This window comes from Falco rusticolus, chromosome 3, assembly GCF_015220075.1.
Source record: "Falco rusticolus isolate bFalRus1 chromosome 3, bFalRus1.pri, whole genome shotgun sequence".
Lineage (NCBI taxonomy): Eukaryota > Metazoa > Chordata > Aves > Falconiformes > Falconidae > Falco > Falco rusticolus.
This window is the reverse complement of record NC_051189.1, coordinates 99,995,500-100,007,521: the sequence shown is the minus strand read 5'-3', so window position 1 is coordinate 100,007,521 and position 12,022 is coordinate 99,995,500. Positions and strand designations below refer to the sequence as shown.

The 12,022-nt window shown below is 43.7% G+C and overlaps 1 long non-coding RNA gene across 3 annotated transcripts in view; it reads right to left on the bottom strand.

Moving 5' to 3' along the window:
* Window positions 1-2,251: 2,251 nt before the first annotated feature.
* The window catches only part of LOC119145254, a 270,979-nt gene continuing 261,208 nt past the window's right edge, over window positions 2,252-12,022 (bottom strand). For 2 of the 3 annotated variants that reach the window (XR_005103369.1, XR_005103368.1), the window contains one exon: window positions 4,975-9,498. This is a non-coding gene — a long non-coding RNA (uncharacterized LOC119145254). Of the gene's footprint in view, window positions 3,089-3,902; window positions 9,499-12,022 lie in introns of those variants that run through there. The other variant, XR_005103367.1, reaches the window with a different exon arrangement.

Genomic DNA, 12,022 nt, shown 5'->3' with positions numbered 1-12,022 from the left:
ACCGACCTATCTAGAAATCTTCAACTACAGAACACTGCTGTTCCAAAATCCTGGCTGTCTTCCGATTTTTTTGTATGCTCCACAATCCTATTAAAGTCAACACTAATAAGAGGCAGCCAGGACTACCTAAGGCTATGAAGAAGCCTAGGCTTACGGGAGAGAGCTGGTTTAAATAAAGGGTATTACCTCTCCTTACAATCACCAACAAACTGAAAACAGCATCAGTTGGGCTCAGCAAAGGTGGCAACCAACTGTTGGCAGTGCTTGAAATTTTTGGAGAATTCCTTTGGAAGATATGCAAGTGGGCATCACGTCCCCATCAGCCCAGCTCTCCAGTGGCTCCACCAGAGCTAGGATCTCACTTGGTCTCACAGCTCTGATTTCAGATGATCTACTGTTTGGAAACACACAACCAAGCTGATCTGCACAGCATTAGTTCCCTGTCTTTCTTCTTAGGAACGTACCATAACACAAATACCTGGTTTGTGAAATCAAACATCATCTGTCCCCTTGGTCTCCTTGGCCTGCCATTCACTTGCTTCTTCTAAAAGAAATGAGATTACTTCCATAAAACAAGGGAAAACATTTTGGAGGGCAGTGCTTAATCTTCATGTCTTAAGTTAAACTCATGAAATCTGAACTGACACTACAAATATAGGAACCAGAGGAGACTATTTTTTCACATTTGCAAGCATCTCTTCACAACCACAGAAAAGTTGGGAAAGGCGAGTATAATGCCAAGAAATCAAAGTCCAATGTGAAGACAAGTGTGCTTGTTAGCAGAAAACACTTGATGGAAACAAGATCAACTGGCTGTGACAGAGCAAATAGGGCACTGAAGTGCACTGGAATTTCTGGCCCTTTATAAAAAGGATTTATCTATAAACTCACGAAGGGACATAATCTTACCATCCATTGCTGGGGGAGCAGGGAATATGGAGAATGGAACCTGTGGTCTCATCTGTAACTTGTAAACAACCGTAGGTTTGAGTTTCAAAGGAGTAATATGAAGACCTGCTGGAGATGACTTCACTAGCAATTTTAGCTCACCTAAAATAGTGCACGTGTGCCTGTGCAGACACACAGGAGTTGCAGGGGAAGTGTACAGCACATTGCCATCGTCAGAGGTCATGGTCAGGAAATTTAAACTAAAATTCATCAGCTGTTTGTTTCAAACATAACCAAACCAAGTACGCAGCACAATGCGCCACCTCCTCCATTCTACAGGTTTGCTGAATGATACAAATACTGCGCAAAATCCATCACCCATGTCCTCTAACTGCCATTATTTCAAAAATCTTGAAATACTAAAAAAGCCTTTGACCTCAGAAAAGCCTAATTACTGTGTATGTATATAACAGAGAAAAATATGACAAACCCCGACACAGCTGTGGTATACCTACCTTCAAATGAACGACTTCACTGAATATTGGTGGGAGTACTATTTGTGCAACACTAAAGCATTAAGAAAAAGAAATCTGCCATTAATCCAATGATGATAACAGCATAAGTTGCCAAAGAGACAGCAAGTATTTCTTTTTAAAAGTTATTGTGTTCTGCCTCCCTCTACATTTCTATGAGCCCTAGCTCTGTAGGTCGAGACACAAGCCATCTCATTACCTGAGCCTCTGCAGCCTGTTAGAGACTAGATTCTCCTTGGTGTATTTGCTTTTTTACTGGTCATTCCATTTCATCAAACTAAAGCCATTTTATGATGAAAGCACAAGTATACTAGAAAACATAACTATGGAGACTAACCGCAACTCAACCTTATCTGCTCAGCACTGGAGTGATGATGTTTCCCCACATTTTGTCATACTCAGGAGCAAATTTATAGTATATTGCAAAAAAAAAAAGTAAGCTTTCAAAGCATTTTCAAAGGGGGGAGAAAATAGAAATAGAAACACCACACTTTGGAGCAAGAGGACAGAAAAAGAAAAAGAAAAAAAAAAAAAAAAAAAAAAGACATGTTCAGGAGAAAATACCAGAGATGAAAGCCTAGCCTCACTGAATTCCTGGATAAAACAGCCATTGGTTTCAACAGGGTCACGATCTCTGTCAAGATCTGAGTCTGGATTCACTTTTGAAGTAGGTGTGGCCAAAGAGCAGGAGGGAAGAATTAATGCTAATATAAAATATAACTCTCCCTCTTAAACAGCCCATCACACATTTCATTTTACATTGCTATTGACTACAAAAAGGGTGCAAGTGGTTACAAAACCCATCTGTCTGGGTACACCCTACTTTTCACCACAATATCCTTTTCTGTTATCTTTGTATTACACAGCATGATTTTTTTTGTTGTTGCTGGTGGTGAATGGGATGACAGCATTAACACAATTGTTATGCCACATGCCAGAGCTGCATGAATTTTACGACAAGCCACTTTTCACCATACATAAACCAGCACCACACATCTAGGGGCACAGGTTTTGGTACTGCCCTGAGTCAACCGTGATTACATGTTACCTGCTTCAGTGTTGTATTTGTGTGAGTTATGTTTGCACCTTGTATACACATTCACACACACTACATGTATACAGCATTTCTGAACGTATAGGCACACGCATCCATGGATGCAGGAAAAGCACGAATGTTGGAGCCACAATAATGCTGCTCCTGGCTGGTGAGAGTATGTTACTGAATTTGTTTCCATGTTAATGGATCACAGAAAAAATCTTGTAAGGATTATTTTAATTTGTAAAACATTTGTATTCCCTACTGTATTGCAATAAAAGGAATGTGCCAACTGCCAGTCTTTTAAGAAATATGATACAATTCCTTGTACTTTTGGTTTGAAATCAGAACTGAAACACATTTGCTGCAGAAGAACTGATCTTTATGGCCCTGGCAGGAGGTGAAGGCTGGTAGTCAACTCCCTCCTTGCGGCTGTAATCCCTTCATGGGAAACTAGATGTGTCACTCTGTATCCTCTATCCGCTGATTGTTTTCAGAAAAACAGAAAGTCTCCATGACATCACAAAACGCACAACAAATCTATGACTGGAGAAGGCTTTGAGGTCATGCATACACCAGGCAGCACAGCCAGCTCACAGCCGCAAATGGAGGCAGGATTCTGGGTCCTTTGCTGGGAAAGAAAAAAAATAAATTACTGCCTGCATATGCTACCAGTAAATCAGCACTCACTTAGCCACACTAGAGCATGAAACTCAGCATAACAGATCTTTCAGAGCTCACAGGAGAGGTCATAGTACAAGAATGTTGAACAATATAAGAATCTTTTGCAGGTAAGCAACTTTAAGGTAGGAGGTGTAAGCTGTTGCAACGATAGAAACCTCAGAGGAGATCATCAGAAAATGATTAACATGTTTTTTTCAAAGGAATGTGCACAATTGACAATATTTTCAACACCAACATGTATTTCAAACTCCTCTGGTGTCCTGTTTCTTATGCTTTATACACACACACACAGAGCTCAGATTTTGGTTTTGTTTAACTCCGTATTTCTCCTACTTATAATTACTCGAAGCATTATGATCAGATTATTCACACATTCATTTATTTGGAATAATTCCCATTAAAGAGACTTTCAGAAAAGTAACCTAATGCTGAACACAATTTCTGGTGCACTGCATTTTTTATATTTAATATGTCACTTGATAGTTTGTTAAACTGCCCGATTTGATGTTTGTTATGAACATTCGTTGCATTGAAATCCCAAACAAACATCAAGGATACAACTCTCTTCACAGAGTATATGCTTTATATCATTTGTTGATTTTCTTTGGACTCTCACTTTCTTAGTGGGATTATACCAAAATAGCATGACACTCAAATAATTTTTTTATAAAACCAGTTTCTGCTGAAATTAATACAATATTGCACCCTCATTTTGATTTGATGAGTTAGCCAACATCCCAGGTGAACTGGATGATACTAACCTGGCTACAACGAACGAGGGCAAGAACTTAACAGACAGTTGCACACAGCGGCTGGCTGTTACCTAGCATCCTGAAAGCAAAGTTGGCTTTTCCTCGCATGAGGAATGGACTGAATTCCATGCCAGTACTTCCCTTCTGTCAGCAAAGAGGTTGCCCACCTGGGTACCTACCACCGAGGAGGCACAGGGATGGGTCAAACCTGGCCATGCTCCAGCCCTTTTCTCTGATCACTTGAACTAATTCATCACGGGGAAAGCAACTGGGGAGAAGCTCAGCAGACAGCACAACACAGGGATAAGTTTGGAAGACCGATGTGAAAACCACAGCCCAGGTGGGAAGCCACAGCCACTGACAGCATCCTGCAGGAGAGCAGATCAAGAGATCAGGCTTTGATCAAGAGAATATTGCTGAGAAAAGGGGGACCAAAGCTGCTGTTTCACTTTCTGGAGTCACCTCTAGGGACAACCAAGGAGAACACAATTACTGGGGTCAAATGATGCCTCTCTTCACTTTCACTTCTCCAAAAAAACTGTCATTCCATTGGAGCGTCAGGAAGGAGCAGACTAGGAAGTGGTGTGAGTTTCAGTAATGAATCAAGGGCAGGAAAGAGACATAGGAAACTCAAATCTGTAGGAACTGAATGCTTTGCCTTGGCCACAAAAAGACATTCAAATGCCTGTCTCCTTTTCCAGTTGCTTCTTCTTCATACCTTCCCAAGAAACTCCAGGGACCAAGGCAGGGGAGCTCTGCATCCAGCGAGGCTGCTGGCCATCCATCCAGACATCCAGGCTGCTCACACACTTCTAAAAAGTATCTCGTTCATCCCAGTATTTCAAATGAAACCTTTTCAGACACAAGTGAGCTCACTGCTATTTAGCACCGAGACACATTTTTTATTTTGTGATTCCAAAGACATTTGGATTCCTCTCCCCCATCCCCAACTGCCTCTTACTTGGAAAATTCCCAATTCTTCAAGCATGATGTCACGATGTGTTTCCATGAAAAATTAATTTATAATTATAAGCACTATATTGTAACTTCTTTGCATGGTAAAGGATCACACAGAGGGGAATTGCGGTTTAAACAAAGATCTTCTATAATTAGTGATAATAACAAAGGAAATATTCATAATTACATCAAAGGATTCTTCACTGAGTATTGTTTTTATTTGCTTCCTGAGGGAGCACAGAGTTCTCTGAAAGATAACACTATTTTAGGCAGATGTAGATAAATAAAAAAGGTCCATCTAGAGAATCCAACTTCAGACCGAAGCTTGAAAAATACTCCCAAATCCCGAAGAAGGTTTCTAATTGCTCTGATTAGAGGCTGGGCAGCAGTTCTCTGCGAGGTTTGCAGTCCTGGTGGGTCTGCAGTGTGTGAGCACCTTTCCAGATGAACACGACACACGAGGCTGCAGCGTAGCCTGGGCGTCTGTCTCTGTATATAGGAGACATAGTCCGGGGATTAATTTCATCCACCAGCATAAACATCAGACTAATTTTGTGAAGCACAGATAGCTAAAAGTAGCCGAGAGTAATGTTATGCAATAAAACCTGGGATATGTTTCCCCTTTCCAGACCAGGGAATCTGACATAGCTTCAAATAGAAAGAGGCGGCAGTCTGACCAGAACGCAAAACATATTCATTTCATTCCCTTCCAAAGAGACAGCGTCTGAATCTCCCCTACATTAAAGATGCATGCCCACTGTCATATCATTTCAACAGCTTAAATAGTAAATGATGATCAAAATTTCACAACACTTCTGCCCTCCCCTGGAAAAAAAAATAGGTCAAAAATAAATGGAAACAAACTGGCTTCTGCTCCTTTTCATGCATTTGGGGGGTGGGTGGGTGGGTGTGGGGAAGAGGGAGATAAATCTGCATAATACTGAACCGAATCTCTTTAATTCCAGTCAGCTTTTATCATTCAATCACCGAGTCTGTATGTGGAAAAATTCATGCTAATTCCCCCTAGCAACAGCCGCAGCCTATCGGGGGAGCGCGGCACAGGCAGCTGCCAGCCAGCAAGAATAACTCTAAGTAGGTCAGGCCTGCATTTCTAAAAATGCCACGGTCTAGTAACCCCACTGTCCCGTCTGTCTGCCCTGCCCCATAATAACCTCGATTGCTCGGTGACACAATGACATACTACCCTGTTCGGGCGCAATCAAATCACGCTGCATTATTCTGCTGCGAGCATCGCTGCTGGATGAAGGACCCGTCGAGGGGCAGCATTAATCAGGCAGCCATTCATGTCCACTAGCACTTCACTCTGGAGATGGGGCCTGCATTAATGACCAGCTGTTTGAACTAACACAAACAAAATAATGTCTTCCACCCTGCTGGCTGTACAGAATACACTATTCTAATCAGGCAGGTTATGCTCATTGACTAAACCTAAGATGTAAATTAAACAGCCCCAGAAAACACCAGCTTTTGTAACCTTCTATTAATTAAAGTAAGTATATTTAAATTATACTACACACCATTCAAAGAGCTAATGGTTTAATATACAGAGTCATCTCCTCCTACAAATTTGTGTTCACAGTCAAAAAAAAAAACAAAACCAAAAACCCAAACCAAAAATAAAAACCCAACCAACCATCCACCCCCATTTGCATAATGCAATCTACCTATCCTGCTAAATTAAAGAGTGGCATAAACAGAGCTGAACTGCATCCGACTTCTGCTGGGAGCAGGGAACCACACCAGGCTTCCAGCAACGGGGCAGCGTGCACCCTGAGAGGCAGGCACAGGGAACATCGCGGCGGGGTGCTGACCAAAGCCCTGCACGCATCTCCCAGCCCTACCGCCGAGGAAAAGCCAGGCCGAGCAGATTGAGCACCTCCCTGCAATCCCACGGCTTAAACGCTGCCGAGTTGCCTGCACAGACCTAAAAATAATTGCAGAGGTCAGAAAGCTGCTGGCGGGCTCTGGGCATGTGGCTTTAAGAGCAGATCGCCGTGCCCATCCCGCGTCCCCTAGCCGCCCTGGGGACTTCTGTGTGGCTGCAAGATGCTGCACCAAGCCCTTTCCCTCCTCCCCCACGCTCCCCCAACCAGAGAAGCCTTAATATAAACCACACGAGAGCCCAGCCACTCTTCTCTGGGGTGGTATCTCATATCGAATCTGTAATGCCGGAACAGAATTTCGGCATGCCTGCTTTGTGTTTAATTACACCCTTCCTTCTAAACACCTCCTTGCGGCTCGCCCGCCTCTCCCTTTGGAGCATGCCTCGTGTCACGCAGCTGCCTGTGCAGGGGAGCCAGGAAGGGCATTTGCTGGGATAGATGGTTCATCTGCATTTTTTTTGCTGCAGGTTTTACACTTCCACTTGTGAGCGCGTGCCCTCTGGCAAACTGATAATTCAGTCTTCACCGCCGCAGAATTCAGCAAGCCTTGTACATGTAATCCATCCGCAGCTGGTTTAGGAACACAGCAGATTCATTAATCCATTTTGCTCCTTCTTGCTTGAACCAGGCTCGATAACCAGGTTATGACTGTCTTCCTTTGCTCCATGGCACCCATCACATAGCTATTCTTGGAGAGATACAGTCACTGACGTAACCATGGACTCCTAATTACAAGATGCTGACATCTTGCTTGTCTCTGCAGCTTTGAAGCTGTGAGTTAAGTCTCTCTTCCTCCTCCGCGCTTGCTTTAAAATGCCTTGAGTTAGAAGCACACGACAGTTTCAGAAAGGCATAGGAGTGGCATAAACCCCTTCGCAAAGCCTTCTGTAATGCCAAGGTTATTTTTCTTTAAGCAAACAGAAAACTACAGTTTGGGAGTAATAAGACTCCTTTGCCCCCAGCACAAGAATGTTATCCAACAGCTGGCTAAATATAATCCAACACACAGGGCTGCCTTTGTAGGCTGGGTAACAAATAGTGGAAGGACCAGACAGGCGTCTTGCAGGGCAGCTCACCATGACTATTGGGAAATCCCCTCGTGAACATTTTAGGATGACATTATGGTCTATGGATTTGTATAAAAGGGTAGAAAAAAAAAGGGGGGGAGGAAAAAAACCTCCAACCTCTTTCTCGGTAGGCAGCTGCTAGAAGCTCTGCCAAGCTCTGCAGCTCAGTGCAGCACTTGTTTCCCCTGTTTCTGCATTGTTCCAACGTGGCCGAGCCGAGCTGCCTACCAAACTAAATATAAATATGCCCACGCTGACGAGTCTACCTGCTCTAAAAACACGGTCTCCTCCATGCACGTTCAACAATAAAAAGTACGCTCAGGTACATTTCAGATAAATCTTTTGCCAAATGCGAGCATTGCCTTTTCTCCATAGATGAAGAATACCTTCTAATGAGAGTTTGATGCTGAATAGTTTTTTTTAAAAAAAAAGTAAATATAATGCTGAATATAAATGCTCAGTTGAGCATTTAGCCATCTGATGACTGTGGTAGCCAGCTGGTCTAGAAGTCATCTGGGATGCATTTATTTTGATTAGATTGATCACATTTCTATTTACAGTATAGAATTTTTCACCATACTGAATACAGCTGTGTTTATAAAGATTTTAAAATGGAGAAAACAAAACCCCATAGTTTCTTGCAGCACAGTGCAGAAGATTCAGTGCTTCAAGGTGTTAAGCGGAAAGGATCTGCTTTCACATTTCTTAAAAGAATTCTGCCTACCATCTGTTTTTGCAAAGTGCTGCCTCAGTCAGGAAATGGGTGTAGGGCTATAGCTGAAAATACAAGCTGCAATCAAGTCTGACCCAGCAAAGTAACAAACTTCCTCTGTAAATTGGTCAGAAATGTCTTTCTTTCATGTCTATGCATGCTCACACACACACAAAAGCACATACATACAAATATATATACACAGAGTGCATGGCTGCTGTTTTCCCTGAGGATATCGCGGCAGCCACCTAGCTCATCAGTTCCCTCCCTGACAGCATCAGGAGTGTTCGAGCTAGAATTTACAGTCCCTCTGTCCATACGTTGCTTTGTTAATCAAGCCATCCTCTCTGCAGTGAGAATGCACAGAATCAGACAAACGGCACGTAGCATTTCTTCTTCCTTTGCATTTGCATTCGCTCGCTCTCTCCTGCTCCCATGGCTTTGCCTGAAGAGGCAGGCACAACCGATACCTTATTGCTCCATCTCCAGCACAACGCTGAGGTGAAACCCGACTGCAGCACTGTGGCTTCCCCATGTTAATCCTCTGGAGCAGCAGAGGCTGGATTCTTGCTGCTGATGCCCTTATCGAGCACTGGATTACTTTACATAATATTTCTTTAAGCTTTCACCCACCCCATCCTAGATTAACACCCCTCCTTTCTCCTCCCCTCCTCCCCCCAAAGAAAACCCCAAAATCATCACATATCGCAACCCTTTGCTTCCAGAACCAACAGAAAAAACAGGGCTCCATCGCTCTTCTTTCTTAGCAATGTGCAGACGAGTGAGTTTCAAGTCAGCCAAGCCGGGGTGAAGCACAGGCAGCGAGACTGCAGCAGCCCCAGCAGCAGAAACAGCAGCAGCCGCCCAGGTAAATGGGGGGAAAACCAGGCTGTGTCGAGAGCGGTGCAGCATCGGAGCTGTAAGTAAAGACAATCTCGCTTCTTCCGAACGGTGCAGCTTTATGCCTGCAGGAACAGAGAAAAGGGAAGACCCAGAATTAAAAATACAGTTGAGAAGAAACAATAACTGCAATAAATTACTGTAACTTTATTTTTCTGGGCTTTGAGGGTTTTCTGGGGGTGTGTTTGTGTCTCTTTTCCTCTCCCCCTGCAAAGTCTCCTGTGTTGCTGGATGCTACTGTCCAAGAGTGCGGAGTCACAAAGGCTCACTCTCCAAAGCGCAGTGAGACCAGCATCACATGAGAAACCACATGACGCACCCAAATCGGATGCTGATGTGGTCCACTATCGGGAGGGGCGGGGGGGGAATCTCGACCGAAATATGCCCCTCTCTAGTGCTTAGAAAGAATTTCCTTTTTAAAACATTAAAAAAAAAAAAAAAAAAAAAAGCCAAACCATAAAATTCTCCCTATCTATCCATCTTCAACACCAGCGCTCCAGGAGGCAGGAGAATGCTGTTCCACAGATACTAGCTGGATGGCAGCAATATTACTTCCAGGCTACGTTATTCAAAGCTGATTCCACTTAAGTGAATTCCTGAAAAGCATACTCCATGTCTTCATAACATGAACAGGCTCAGAAAACCAACTCCATTATCGTTCCCTGCAATCTGTATCCAAACCTGTGTTCTGAATAATTTATTTGAGACTAATAAGCTGTTTGCCAAGACCACTCCTTTTCCCACTCAGCCCCACTCTCGTGAGCAACTACAGCAAGGAACAGAGGGGCATTCACTGTTTTCATAACTGGTAATTTTAATAAATGCACTGTCCCACAAAATAATCAGGAATAAATGAGCAGAAGGGGTTTTTCCTCACATATGGACATGACAGGGCTCTCTCTGGTTTGCAGACGGTGGTAACGTTTTCCTGATATTGCCAACTCAAAAGCTTTCAGTCCAAGTCAAGAAGCAAACACTCTTGTCTGCCAATTCCTGCAGAGGTGTTGTGCCACGCTGTTTAACGCAGAAACATCTGGACACCCCTGGCAGTCCCCGAACCAGAGCACGCAGCTTCGCAACGCTGTTCGCTGTCAGGGCACCAAGCAGTTAACATCCTTGGCTGTTTTACCATCTTGCCTATAGGAGCTTGGAACCGAGGGACTGGTTCGCTTGAGAAACAAAAGCAAAAAAGCTGACCTTGATGATCGATGGAATTGCTGCTGCATAAAGTTATCATCCAACAGTTAGCAGTTTGTAGCTTGTTTTACTCCTAACATTTGTTGAAGTGACAGAGCAGGTGGCACAGAGTCCTCCATCCCCTTTGTTTGCAAAAGCCGGGCACCACCTCGCAATGCTGCGCTCCCTGGCTCTTTACACTGGAACCGTACGCGGTGTCGGGGAAATGTAAGAAGATAGCTGCTGTCAATCCGCACAGCTGTTTTGCGCAGGATCCCATTGCAAGCTCTGAAGTTATATGATGGAGATCAAGCACAGAATTCCCCAGAAGAGAGAGAGATGCCTAGCACTCACACGGGGAAGTGCAATCGGAGCAAAACCCGAGTGCTCCTTTGTGCCAATTTCAACCTTCCCAACTGTTCACGCAATAGCAGATTGCAAAAATTTGCACAAGACAGTTGTAGCTTGTTCTCATTGGCTCCTATCAGAAAGGGGGTTTGCAATGGGCTGCACCTAGGAGTTGCCTAAATTCCATGTAAAATCCAGTTGTAGCATTTACCCTCAGCCTGCAATTACAGTTCGGGAGAGCCGCAGGACTGCACGTACAGAAATCGCAAGTTTACCACAGTCATCTGAGGGCATTTTCACCTGCGGGGTTAATAATTTCAGCATCAGCAAGTCTTTGCTGGAAAATGATATTGGTACACCCAAATTCAGCCTGTAGCTAATGGATATAATACTATTTTCAGATGCGGTGTCAGCTCGTATAGAGAATAAAGGCCACGGATGACTTTTTCTCAGTCTAAAAGGTAAATGTTACTGAGGTAGGGACTCAGGGCAGCAAAATAAATATCTTCAGGGCTTTGGATTACAAGAGGAGCTGTCCTGGTGACCAGTCTCTTTGTTCTTAGCATATAGCAGTTATAATACCACTGCTTAGAACAGCTTCTGATCTGTCCTCACTAGTTTCTAAGACAAAGCTGCAGGAGTTACTGACTGTGAGCTGATGATCTTTCCCACTTGATACCAGTAGCTCCTTTATCTGTTCTGACTTAGAATGACAGATATGTTGGTTGGAAGAGTCCTCTGGAGGTCACTTAGTGAACCCCCTGGCTGTCATCAGCATTACATGAGGCCAGCTGCAACTTCCTGAAAGGTCCTGAAAACCCTCAGAGATGGAGGTTCTAGAACTTCTCTGGGTAACCTTTTCTAGTGCTGTGCCTCCCTCCCTGGGGAAATAAATGTGCAAGAAATAAATGTTCTTTCTCTACTTCTTACATACACAGCCTTCACTGCATGCTAGTGGGAAACACTGAATTGCACACATTTTCCTAAATCTAACACCGAAACCAAAGAGAAGTGAAGGAGTCAAGGAACAAAGAGACTTTCCTTTTCATACTTATTTAACCAAGT